Source organism: Podarcis filfolensis (assembly GCF_964270895.1).
Source record: "Podarcis filfolensis genome assembly, chromosome: 8".
Lineage (NCBI taxonomy): Eukaryota > Metazoa > Chordata > Lepidosauria > Squamata > Lacertidae > Podarcis > Podarcis filfolensis.
Genome location: NC_139611.1, coordinates 9,402,621 through 9,416,166, shown reverse-complemented (window position 1 = coordinate 9,416,166; position 13,546 = coordinate 9,402,621). Strand labels below are relative to the sequence as shown.

General features: G+C 39.6%; 1 protein-coding gene and 1 long non-coding RNA gene across 2 annotated transcripts in view; one reads left to right on the top strand and one right to left on the bottom strand.

The window, feature by feature from the left end:
- FAM131C (family with sequence similarity 131 member C) overlaps positions 1-13,546 on the top strand; it is a 569,848-nt gene that overhangs the window by 161,401 nt on the left and 394,901 nt on the right. The gene's annotated exons all lie outside the window — the stretch shown is intronic.
- Positions 4,471-9,218, bottom strand: LOC310769968. The gene is made up of 2 exons (XR_014551900.1): positions 9,159-9,218; positions 4,471-8,020 (listed from the first exon to the last, which is right to left on the bottom strand). It is a non-coding gene; the product is annotated as an uncharacterized lncRNA (long non-coding RNA).

Here is a 13,546-nt window from a genome sequence, read left to right as displayed (position 1 = left end):
CTCCAACAAAAATCCTGGCTCCACCCATGCATCTACCTGCCACAACTCTGGATATGTTTTATTTTATTTTATTTTAAATTTTATTTTATTCTTTGGTAGATTTACAAAAATAAATAAATTTTATAAAGGGGCCAGATTAGATGCGGACACACAAAGCATTTTTTCAAAATCAAGACTCCTTGAGCTCCGCTCCCTGTTTCTTCCCACCCAGGTGGTCCTGCCCTCTGCTTGCCCCTCAGAGCTGGTGTGTCACTCAGGTCTGGATGCCTGGCACCATCCTTGTCAGTCCCTAGGCACTTCTTAGTTTACCTAGGCATTTTGTAACTCAGTTGCCTGTCACAGTGGTGCTGTTTTAGTGGGATGGGTACGGCTTGACCTTATTTGACATCTGAAGGCAGCCCTGTTTAGGGAAGCTTTTAATGTTTGATGTTTTATCACTTTATTATTATTAATAATAAATATTATGTTGGGAGCCACCCAGAGTGGCTGGGGAAACCTGGCCAGATGGGTGGGGTATTATTATTATTATTATTATTATTATTATATTTTACTGCGTGAGCATTTTATGTTTTTTGTATTGTTCCTCTTTACCTCCTTTTCCAGTTTTGCACTGATTGTATTTGTTGTATTTTATCCTGGCAAGCTGCTTTGATATTTTTATTTTATTTTGTATAATATGACTGATAAATGAAAATAAAAATAGGATTAAAACTCAACTTCTACACTCTACTGTAGCACTGCAAAGAAAGGGTTAACAAAGAGCCATTCCCAGATATAGCCATGTTGATGAGGCTGCCCAAGAGAAGGACATTTTAACTTCATTTTCCTTGAGACATTGTCTGACAACATCTGCAGGTGGGGAAAGTAACACCACTCTTTAAATATCTATATATAGGTATATCTATATGGTGAGGATTGGAGTTTGGCATGCTGGCCACAGTACTTGCATTCAAACGGGATTTCTGAGCCTGGGGAATTTAGGACTGATATGTCCAGGACTGTTTCCTATTCCCATTTCAGATGTGGAATCATTTGGCTTTCACAGATGCTTATGTAAGAACTCCCAGACTTGCTCTCTTTTTTCTCTATGGAGAAGCAGGCAGAAAATCACTGTGACAGCAGAGAAAACTTAATTGAATTTTGTGGACATGAACTTTCATAAGCAACAGTCTAGACCACTGGATGCAGAAGGCGGAAAGGCAACACTCTTGACAACTTTGTACTGAATTTCCCACTGCTCAGGGAACAGAATAACCTCACCAAAGGCTTATGTTAAAGCTGTATCAGTTGTTAATAAGCCATAGCCCCTCATTTCTTCCCCCATACACAAAAGTTTTTTAAAAATTAGTTTGAAGTACGTGCTGCTGAAGGCAAAATCTTAAATGAATCCAAAACGGATGAGGTTGGGCAGTGTAAATTAGGTGTCCCCTTTGTGTTAAAAAGCCCTTTTGGTGGTTTGAAATCCAGAGGGAGAAGAATGCACACTTTAAATAAAGCACAACATATATTGCAATAAATCTGGCTCATAGGTCTGGGGCTTGCTTTGGAATTAAGGCAATGATCTCACTGTGTAGTGAATGCCAGCCCATCCAGAGCTGAAGTCTCTTTTCTCCCAAGCTGCCAAGGATGTGTTTTCAAAGTCTCGCCTACCACCCACCAAGAGAAGGGGTTGGGAATTCAGGAGGAAAATTCAGGAGGAAAAGGCTTGATCTCTGATGTCTGGAAGCATTGGAGGGGTGCTGAGCCAACTGTGGTGCTTCCTATTCCTGTGCCCCAAGTAAATGGAGGGCTGCCCATTCAAAACACAGCATGGCTTGCTCTTAAGTCTTTATTATAATCTGCAGAAATCTGCAGTCATGAAGATGAATGCTGTTATTTATGCCAACGTATAAATAAACAACACACATTATTTAGTTTTTTCCCCCTCCACAAAGGCACTCATGATATCCATATCAATGTGTCCCTTTTATCCTCAAGACAATTCTGCAGGGTGGTTTAGGATGAGAGTGGGACCAGCAAACCAGATCACCCAGCAAGTGGTTACTTGAACTCGAGTCTTCCTGGTTTGCAACCACTGCCCTACTATGTCTGCACATCAAGCGAACAATCTGACCATATGGCCAGGAAACAGGTAGGGAAGTTTCAGCCCCAGCTGCAGTGCCAGAGAATTACATACCCCTTCCAGATAAATGACCATTGGTGCTTATCTGAAGACGTGTTTCACATATCAATTATAACTGAAAATGTAAACTGGAATTTAAAGCACAGCTGCAATCCTAAGTATGCTTACTTGACAGTTAACTCCATCAACACCAATACGACTTACCATATTTTTTGCTCTAGAAGACTCACTTTTTTCCTCCGAAAAAGTAAGGGGAAATGTGCGTGCGTCTTATGGAGCGAATGCAGGCTGCGCAGCTATCCCAGAAGCCAGAACAGCAAGAGGGATTGCTGCTTTCACTGCACAGCGATCCCTCTTGCTGTTCTGGCTTCTGAGATTCAGAATATTTTTTTCTTGTTTTCCTCCTCCAAAAACTAGGTGCGTCTTATGGTCTGGTGCATCTTATAGAGCGAAAAATACGGTACTTCAGAGAACATTGTGTTTAGGATTAGGAAGGAAGCAACGGGAAATGCACTGAAAGAGAAATCTAACATGTGGGATCATGTGGGTCCCATTCCCAAACACACTTTCCTTGTGTCTCCCCACCCCCATTGTTGTTGTTTTTTTCTGACAAGTCTGTTGCAAAGTAATCCCCAATTCCCATAAGTGCAACATTAATAAAAGAAAAGCCTTATATCACCAACAGTCCATCCTATAATTAAAAATTAATTTTTAATTAAATTAAAAATTTAATTTTGAATTTTGTGCAGCTTGGCAACGGTGTAAAGGAAGAGGGGGACAGCAGCTTGCTACAAGGGTGGGCTGGAAGAAACAGGAGGGTTTTCTCCGCCGCCCCCCTCCTCTCCCATGTCTCATTACTCTTGGGCTGCTGAAATGCTACTGAGCCTGTGGTTTGTTTTTTTTTTAGCAGCCTAACAACTAGGCTTTCTTTTTCTCTGTTTCCTTCTCCCCTTCCTCTCCCCTGCACTGCAGCCAACCACGCCTACACCACAATGCGGCAAAAGGGCCGCCTCTGCAGTGGGTGAGCCTCCCGCCCCATACATTCCCTCCCCACTGTTCTGTTTCCCCTGTTCCCTCCCCTTGAGAGGCCACAAAGGGCAGGGCAGCCTTGCATGCAAAAGAGAGAAAAGGGTGTTGCTGGAGGTGGGGGTAGGATGGCTGCCTCCCCCCCCCCCTGCTTTCCTGAGCAGCACTTCCCACTTTAGAAACTTCTGGAACCAGGCAGCCAATCTAGGGAGAGGAGGAAGGCAGGAGCCTTGATGCTCCTAGAGGAGGCAAGCCAAGAGTACCAGGCAAATGCATAAGATACTCGCGCTCTCTCTCCGGGCTCAGCAGTGCCCACAACCACCACGATGCCTCGTCTTCCTCCTCCTCCACATTTCATGATTATTTCAAAACAAAAGCAAAAACAAAGCACACCACGCCAGTTTGGAGGAATGCCTGGCACACTAGCAATGGTGGATTTCAGAGGAGCCTCTTGGAAAACAATAGCCTGCCATTAAAACAAACAAACAAAACCAAAAAGGCTGCACGTTTCAATCCTTTTGAGGCTTTGTCTGCTATGGAATATATATCTCATTCCTTTGCAACGCCAGGGAGTGATTTCTTCTTTTCTCTCTTTTTAATTTTTTTTTTAAATAAAACCTGCCTCTTTCCTTAGGACAAGCCTGCATCTCAGCGGATTAAACCTGAAAAATAAAAGCCAAATCATTCCTGGATTATGATGAGGATGATTTTTTTTTAATTAAAAGGGTTGTGTCTGTCTTTTCGGTATTTTTATTTTTTATTTTTTGGATGGGGGTTTTGCCTCCCCGGCTTTGCCTTTCTTTTAGGATACATTGTAGTTTAAATGCGAACGGAGCGATAACAAAGGTAATAATCCAGCAAGTGTAACGTATGTGAGCTGAAATAGACAGTATTTTAAGGAAGAGGGGTTTTTTTGTTCGTTTGTTTCAAGGGTGTGTGTTTGTGCGTGTGTGTCCATTTTTAAACGGTTTTTATTCGTAGGGAAGTACTGTAGTGGGTCTGAATTGAATAATAATTTAAAAAAACAATTAAGATTTCAAGTTTATCCAAGTGCTTTTTTTAATAGCAAAATTGTGTCAGGGAAAGGGGTTGCGGGGGGGGTAGGAAACAGCATGTTTGTTTTGAGTAAAAAAATGGGGCTGAATCTGATCACTTTCGCGGTGACTTAAATCCCGGGAAGATCTCGTCTTAGCTAAAAACAAAGGCATTGTTTGTGCAAAGACTTGTGTTCAGAGATGTAAACTAGTAATGAAATGGGGGAGGTTAGAATGAACAAGATTTCTTATTTCAGTAGAAAAAAGGAGCCATTTTGGGGGGGGGGCGGTAAGGGACAAATTCCAGCCGGAAAGATTTAGATGTTAATGTTACAGCGAGGGTGTGTGCTTTTAAACCGAATCAAGAAGTTACAAAGGGGTGTATTCGGACATGGTGTGGCAGAAACGCAGCCGAAAAGCGGGGTTGAAAACGAGGTGGTGAAATTGAATGTGTGGTAAAAGGGTTGTGGGGACGAGGACCAGTTAACAACGTTGAGTAAAACACGGTGGCTATTTTCACTAATGAACAGAACAAAGTACAACGCTTCCCTTCCAACCCATGCTGGATCGCAGTGGGTAATATGGGGCCTCCATTAAAACACGTATATAAGTATACATTGGGGGGGGGAGTAGCTGTGCGAATTAAAATTAAGGTAGGATTGCTACAATTTCAGACGGAGGCAGCGGCCCTTTTATTCGAAATAGCTTGAAACGGAAGAAGCGTTTTCCCATCCCATGTTTTGAGCTTTTTTTGGTTTTTTTTACAAACAAACCCGCAGTGCAGCTTTTCCTGCTTTCCTTCCTTACACCGCCCCCCCCCCGCCTCCACCTTCTCTTCCTTCTTCGTCCTGATGCGGGCGCCATTTTGTAGCCTCCCTGGGCGGCCATTTTGTGGGCAGAGAGAGAGGCCGAGAGAAGCCCGCCAAAGGCTTTCTGCGCGTATGCGGCTGCAGTACCCGCGAGGGGCCACCGAGTGGGAAATGGGGGCGCTGCCGCGCTCCTTTCGTGAAAACGCGCGAGATCTCTTGAACCGAGCCCTTCCCCACTCCATGGGTGGTTTCCAGCTGAATTCTCTGGGCAGCGCCATTAAGACCAATGGGTCTACTGCAAGCAAAACCAGCATTGGATGCAACCCTTAGTCAGGCGCATTAATTTCTATGAATCTACTCTTGAATTTGGAGCAGCATTGGTTAAAAAGTGTTATTAATTGCTCTGTTATTAATTCCCCTCCCCCCTCAAAAGAGTTTCACTGGCACACATTGAAATATTTACAAACGTTTATACCCAATGCTAAACATATTTTTTTATAAAAAAACAAATATTTTAAAAATCTAATCTAAAACAGGAGCAAATAAAGGAAAAAACCAGAAGAATAAGCCATGAAAAGACTTCAATTACCTCTCTGTCAGCTAAATATAGTAACTTTTCCCAATAATTCACTCAAATTAGCATCATGTAGCCAGAATTTATGGGGTGGGGGGGCAGATCCAAGCTATCTGCAACACGATTGGTCCGTTTTTTTAAGTATTTACTTGATGGGGGGGCAGCTGCCCCTCCCTGCCCATACCCATGGCTGACATCCAACTACCGTATTCAAATTTTCTTTAAGCCATTACTTTTTGTGTTCAAATATTACGTTTTCTCTTTCACGCAAAAAGTCCGTAATAAGTTTCCAATACTTAATAAATGTCAATAATGATTTTTCTCCAATTAAACACGTTAATTTGTGCATATAACAGCTTGCCACTGGGATCATATATTGAAATAATCTTCCATACTCCTTTTCCAATTATGTACCCATTAAGCCTAAAAGAAAAGTTATGGCTTCAATTTAATATTTAAAATCTGCTGCATCAGTGTACAGTGGAATCTCAGTTTTTGAGCGTCTCGGAAGCCGAACGATTCAGAACCCGAATGCCGAAAACCCGGAAGTGAATGCTTCCATTTTTGAATGCGCCTCGGAAGTCAAACAGCTTCCAAGTCGCGTTTCTCCATTTTTCTCAATGGAACTTGCCAACCACCCATTGCGCCTCAGTTGTCAAACGTTTCAGAAGTCGAACGGTCTTCCAGAACGGATTACGTTCGACAACCGAGGTACCACTGTATTGGTATCCAATATTTTTTAGCCTTTATACCTGTACACCAAGCATGATAAAATGCCCCTTCATGTTCTTGATACTTCCAGCAAACATTTGAAACACCTTTATACATTCCAAATAGTTTCTCAGGACTTAAGTACCAATGATACATCATTTTATAAAACTTATCTTTAATATCATAACACAGTGTAAATTTTAACCGTTTGGTCCACATATACTCCCACTGTTCCATCTATATATTATAATAATAACATTTTCCCCATTTATTCATTCTTAAACTTGTTCTTCTGTTTCAAATTTCAACAAAAGTTCATACATTTTTGCAATAACATGTTCATAATCTGTGCACAGTTGAATTTCAAAGTCCGCCTTTCCTTGCTCTATACCAAAAGTATTTTTATCCGGTTTAAACCTACTTCTAATTGCATATAAGGAAACCACTGCAAACTATAACCTTTCACTATTAGTTGTTCCCTTGTTTTAGTTTTATAGTTTCCTTCATGCAATTCTAATACAGTAATTCTTGGTATGTTGTCTATTTCTCTTTGCCTGTCATCTATTCTCTGTAGATCTGTAGAAAGCTTCTTGTGATGAAATCCAGAAAGGTGCGTTTTGGCATAACCCAGGTTTATATTTATTCCAGATTCTTAATATGGCACGTCTAATAAAGTGATTTTTAAAGTCCACATTAACTCTGTTATACCACAAATGTCCATGCCATCCCAACCTTAGGTCATGTCCTTCTATTTCCAAAAGTCTCTTATTTCTCAATGTCATCCACTCCTTCATTCACGCCAAAGAACAGGCTGCAAAATACAATTTTAAAGTGGGTGTGCCCAATCCTCACCTTTCCTTTGCATCTTGTAATATTTTAAATTTAACACATGGTTTTTTCCCCTTGCCATAAAAACTTGGATAAGTCTTTTCGCCAATGTTTAAATGGTAAGTCATTAGCTATAACAGGCAGTGTTTGGAACAAAAACATCATTCTGGGCAATATATTCATCTTTATCACATAAATTTTCTTCAGCAGTGGCAATTTTAATTTCTCCCATCTTAACAAATCTTTGTAAATTTCTGTCCATGTCTTAACATGTCTTGAAACAACATACAATTCATTTGGATAGTGATATCCAAATATTTTAATTTTTCCAATTTGAAATTCAGTTTTCTCCATCAAGGTCTTTTAATCTTCTGTTGTCATGTTCATTTTCTTATGGTTAATCTTAAAACCTGCTAGCATGCCAAATTCATTCAGTTTATTTGTAAGAGTCTCCACTCCCTGTAATGGGTTTTCCAGAACCATAATCAGATAATCAGCAAAGGTCCATAATTTATAATTTTATTACAAAATCGCTGTCCCAATAATTCTCTCATCTTGTCTAATGTCTCTAAGCAAAACTTCCATAACCAAAATGAAAAGTAAGAGGGACAATGGACATCCTTGCCTTGTCCCCTTCTGTATCTCAGGGTTTTCTCACTTCTCCATTAACAATTCTATGAGCTGTCTGTGATGTATAAAGCAATTTTACCCATTTAATACAATTATCTCAGAGTTAATTTCTTGCAAAACTCTAAACAAAAATATCCAATTCATGTTGTCAAAAGCTTTTTCTGCATCCAAAGAAATCAACGCAGCTTTGCTTCTCATTATTACAGTTCAAATACTCCAAGATGTCTAAAGCTTTTCTGACATTGTATCTTAATTGCCTTTGAATCCACTTTGATTGTAAATCTTTCTGGAAAAAAATCATTGTAAATAACATAGTATTATTCAAGAATGGAATCGGACAATAATTTTTAGTAAGGTCAAATCTTGTCCCTCTTTAGCAATAAGCATAGTGCTGGCCTCTTTCCAGTTATCTGGTATCTTACCATTCTGTAAAATATTGTTCATTGTAAGGGTTTTAAAAGTTAATCTTTAAAAAAATGATAGTAAACAGCTGATAAACCATCTGGCCCTGGTACATTTATTTTCTTATGGTCTATGACCATAATAAAGATTTGTATAGTACAACTTAAGTAAAATTGATGAAATGGTTTATTCATCATTTGTGCTATCCATTATTATAGCATTTCCCTGCAACTTTAGCATCACTTTCCTTTGCCTCTCTTTGCGGTATTTCCCTGGTTTATTCAGGTTAAGTTTTAGGTTAGATTTAGATTGGAAGAAGTTGGAGAGTATGGAGTTGGAGCCCAACAACATCTGGAGGGCCTTACTTGTCCTCCAGCTTTGCCCTCTTTCCCTTACTTCTAAGGATATTATAAAGCAGTTGCAATGGTAAAAATAATGAACCTCGCCATTTTGTTTCCCCTCTGTGCTGGGGCTTTTCTGCGTGAGGTGCTGGCTTCTGTTATGAGGCAAATTAAATGTGCTGCGTTTTGAGGGAAATCAGCAAAAAAACAAAAAGGAAAAAAATGCAGGTTCGTTTTAAATAAATCCTAATAATTTGGATACCACTCTCTCTTCTCTCTGTGTGTAGCAAAAATAAAACCTCAACAACCCCAACCTCAGTCCTTGCGGGACAACCCATTATATATTATTATAGTATAGATTTATATTCCACCTTTTTACAAAGTGACAGGGCAGTGAACAATCTGATACAGCTTTAAAAAAAGCATTATAAAATATAACTATATCATCAAGATACAAGTGGTCACTGAGTTTTCAAACTTTGTGTGAGGTAAATATATATATATATTATTCCAGATTTTTCTGTGAGGTAAATATATATATATATATATATATATATATATATATATATATATTATTCCATACACACCCACCCACCCACCCAGAAAGGGAACTGAGGCTGAAGCAAGGTATTTTAAGTTGTGAGGGGGATGGGGTCTGTCCTAGTTTTCTCCCTGACATACTCTTTATTCAGGGAATTTATTTTCCCTCCTTTCCTGAGGGAACTTTCTTCCAGATGAGCCTACTACGCTTCAGACCCCAGTTGAAAACTTTGGGTTTTCACTAATGAGGGTGTGGGAGAGGTACAAAGATCTAATAGAACAAAAAACACCTTGGTGGCTATCACGAATTGAAGCTTTGTTACTCAAACTGCTTGGCAAAATGGGGAACTGGCCTACATATAGAGATCTCCTGAGGGATCAAGAAGGGAAATGGAAATTAAAAGAGTATGAGGAAATCGAAGACCATTTTCAGAGTTGGCTACACTATAGACAACTACATGAGATGTATAAGGAAGATAATAAGAAAGGGTTTAGTTATACAACTTCCAGATTTCAAAAGGAAGTTATAGAAGAAGAAGGGAAGCTGCTGAAGACAGCATATAGTATTCTGCTAGAATGGGAAACAAAAGATGAGGAGGTCAAATCAGTCATGATTAAACAGTTACAGATAGGTAGTCGTGTTGGTCTGCCATAGTCAAAACAAAAAATTTTTTTCCTTCCAGTAGCACCTTAAAGACCAACTAAGTTAGTTCTTGGTGTGAGCTTTCGTGTGTGTATCTGAAGAAGTGTGCATGCACATGAAAGCTCACACCAAGAACTAACTTAGTTGGTCTTTAAGGTGCTACTGGAAGGAAAAATTTTTTTTGTTATGATTAAACAGGCATAAGATATAGGACATAACATACAATTGGAGGACTGGGAAAAATTGTGGAAAGTAAATCTGAAATTTACAGATTGTTCTCTTTTAAAAGAAAATTATATGAAAATGATGTACAGATGGTATATCATACCAGTACAAATAGCAAAAATGTACAAAACCGGGTCAAATATATGTTGGAAATGTAAAGAAAAAGAAGGTACTTTTTATCATATGTGGTAGGAATGTAGAGAAATAAAAAAAAAAATTGGGGAAATGATATATAACAAATTGAAAAAAATGTTTAAAATGACATTTGCAAAAAAAAACCCAGAAGCATTTTTGTCAGGGATTGTAGGACAAGACCTGCCAAGAAAAATTAAAAACAAAATTATATATGCTACAACAGTGACAAGAGTCTTGTTAGCACAAGGATGGAAGAACGAGGAAATCCCAACGAAAGAACAGTGGCATGAAAAATTGACGAGCTATGCGAATTGGCCAAGTTGACATATAAACTGCGTGACAAGGACAATCGTGACTTCCAGGAAGAATGGGAACTTTTTACAAACTACTTAAAAAGACAACAAAATGACTTGGACTCCTTGGCAGGTTTTGAATAAACATCCACAAATTTATTAGTTGAATATATGGTAGACAAGGCAAGAATATGTACAATTTTATAATATGCAGAGAACAATATGTGCAAAGAAACCAGAGAGGGGAGCTGAGGGAAGTCTTGGGTGGGGGGGAGAAGAAGGGATGGGGGGAGGGGGAAAATAATGTAATTGAATACTTGGATTGATAAATTGTTATGTTGAAATTGTTTAATAATTTTTAAAAAATAAAAATTTGGGTTTTATCCAGCTAAGTTATATTTCAGAGTAAACACACTGAACTGGATGGTCATGTCCATTAGGGCTACCATTGGATGAGGCCAGGCAGTTCTTGTAGAGTTTAGCTCTTTAAAACCTGACAAAATTTGCGCATGTCTGGTCTTTGGCCATCTCAGTGAGGTAAAATGAACTGGACCTCACATACCATAATATCCAGGGCATACAGAGGTTTCAGTGGCAATTTCTATTTTCTGAGTGATGCTGGCATAGTTACACTCTGCATTTTTTAAAAACTGCCGCTTCCTAAGTTCACCCCTACCCCCACGGTCAGTTAAACATTTTTTTATTTCAGGTATTTATTATGAGTTTTTAACTGATTTTATCTATATTGTATCTGTTGAGTTTGATATACACCGATCAAAGACAATTGTAATTAAGAGAATGTAAACTAAACATAAAACTATTTTCTCTCGCCACTACTTTAAGCTGAATGTTTTTGAAGGGGCCAAGCGGTGCTTTTTTTCTGGAAAAAAGGTGCAGGAACTCGCCACAAAGTTTGTTTGTTTGTTTACTGTGGCCACAATCACAGTGCTAATCCCCTGGGCAGTGGATAAATGTAAGATACAGTATAATTAATAAACTCAAGCAGACAATGATTTGGATTAGAAATGGCCATGACTTTTATTACATATATAGGTGGATTTTTAGCAAAGGCATTGGGTGTATATCCGTTCCAGCCCGCCTACCCCACAAAAAGACCAAAAAAATATATTATTTAAATTTTTTAAGTTAAGGCGACTCAGTTCCCCTGAGCTCTTGCTCAAAAAAACACACCCTGGGGCTAAGTCTGTCTGGAGTTCGTTTAGACGCACAATTCTGCCTTCACCGAAGAAAAATGCTAAAGGTGGGCAAGCGGTAACATTTTTTAACATGATGAAAAAGTGGCAGCCACTGTCTGCTGAACCCCAGCTATGCTCAGCCTCTTAAGTCTGCAGTCCTACACACACTAACCCCATTGAGCCTAGCGTAACTTACTCAGAAGTAAACATACATAGGCACCTGCCACTCCTGATCTTACACAATTCTAAGGAGATGAATACTCTTGCTCCACACGTACCAAACATGTCAAGGCACATGCAGAAGACAAATTTGAAGAGACCCAGACTGCACCCTGGGCCCACCCTCTTGCCTTAAGACACCCAAAGGATGGTTGCCAGGAATGGTTTTTTAATCTACTTTTCCCAATCTGGGGCATTTACGCAAACACCCAAAAGGGCATGCCAGGAACAGCCCTATTTTAGGGATTTCCAATTGCTGGTGGGAAAGGACCCCTCTCCAATTGCGCTGGCAAAATACCTCGATCCAATTCCACACTAGGGTTACAATTGCATCTTCTTCCAAGTATTGCATCAAGGGAACTTTTCAAAAGAACATTTCATGAAGTGATTAGTTGTATTAACATGTAACAGTGGTATGATATTGAGGAATAAAGGGCTAGAGTGTCAAACCTGGGGTGGTAAGCACAGACCTGCATATCTGTTTTCAGAAACATTATTTAATAACTCCTTGTGTCACTTGCAGCATCAAGCCCCACCAGCTTTATCACAGCAACAACTGTGTGCACTGAAAACTTAGGGCGACACTGAGAAATAATTGCACGTTTCTCTTCATTCAAGGCCTGATTATTGTCCCACCTTTCTGTCATCCGTGTATTTATTTTTGTCTCTCTTAGTCTGCATCTGTAATAATGGGATAGGATGACAGAAAAAATGACCTACTTTACTAATTAGATATAAAGAACTCTTGAGATAATGTGCATGGTAAGCTTTCAGCCTTTAGAAATGGTGCCTCAGCGAATGTGTTTTTTTATGCCGCAAAAAAGCAATAAGGAGACATTACCTGATCAGTCTGGGATATTAGAGCCATGGTTTTTCTGTTTTCATGTTTTTGTGATCTCATGTTTTTAATATTTTGGAAATCCATTTATCTGTTCAGTATACATCTCTTAAGATATCTCACATCATATCCGGAGATCAAGTAGGAGGTTTTCATCTATGTTTGGATACAAATGGATGACAAAACCTTTCAAAACTGCCAATTTTAACCAATGATTTCAAAACTGCCCTGATTTATTTTTATTTTTTTATTTCTTAGTATTACTGAGCAGCGCTGGATACAAGGTTGCTGGTTTATTGTATTTGTATCCATTTAAATTGGGAATTGCAATCACTGGCAATGTAACAACAGTCCTTGAATGGCCTCCGAGAGCGTTCCCTTTCCCCCTCATTCATTTGCTCCAGTCTGGGGTCCTCTCTTTCTCTCCCCCAGTATCCAATTTCCTTCCCCAGTGAGCACTTTTGCTGGTATATCTGCCCCTCAAGTGACATGGGCAGGGCACAGTGAGACCGTGGCCACAAGCAGAAGATGAGGCCAGCACATCTGTTTTGAACTGCAATTCCCAGCAGGGCAGCATGGTCATTTTGGACTAAAACTCCAAAAAACAGCCCCAGACAGCATGACTGAACAGATGTGAGTAGTCCAAAATACCTCCAGGTTGGGAAAGGCTACAGCATACAGTTTGGATCCCTGTAGCGTTCTCACCTTGTGTGTATTTTTAATTGATTTAACCAGAAAATCACATAATGGCATTATAGGATCCATTTACAGTGGTACCTCTGGTTATGTACTTAATTCGTTCCAGAGGTCCGTTCTTAACCTGAAACGGTTCTTAACCTGAAGCACTACTTTAGCTAATGGGGCCTCCTGCTGCTGCCGCGCCACCGCCGCGCGATTTCTGTTCTCATCCTGAAGCAAAGTTCTTAACCCAAGGTACTATTTCTGGGTTAGCGGCGTCTGTAACCTGAAGCGTATGTAAC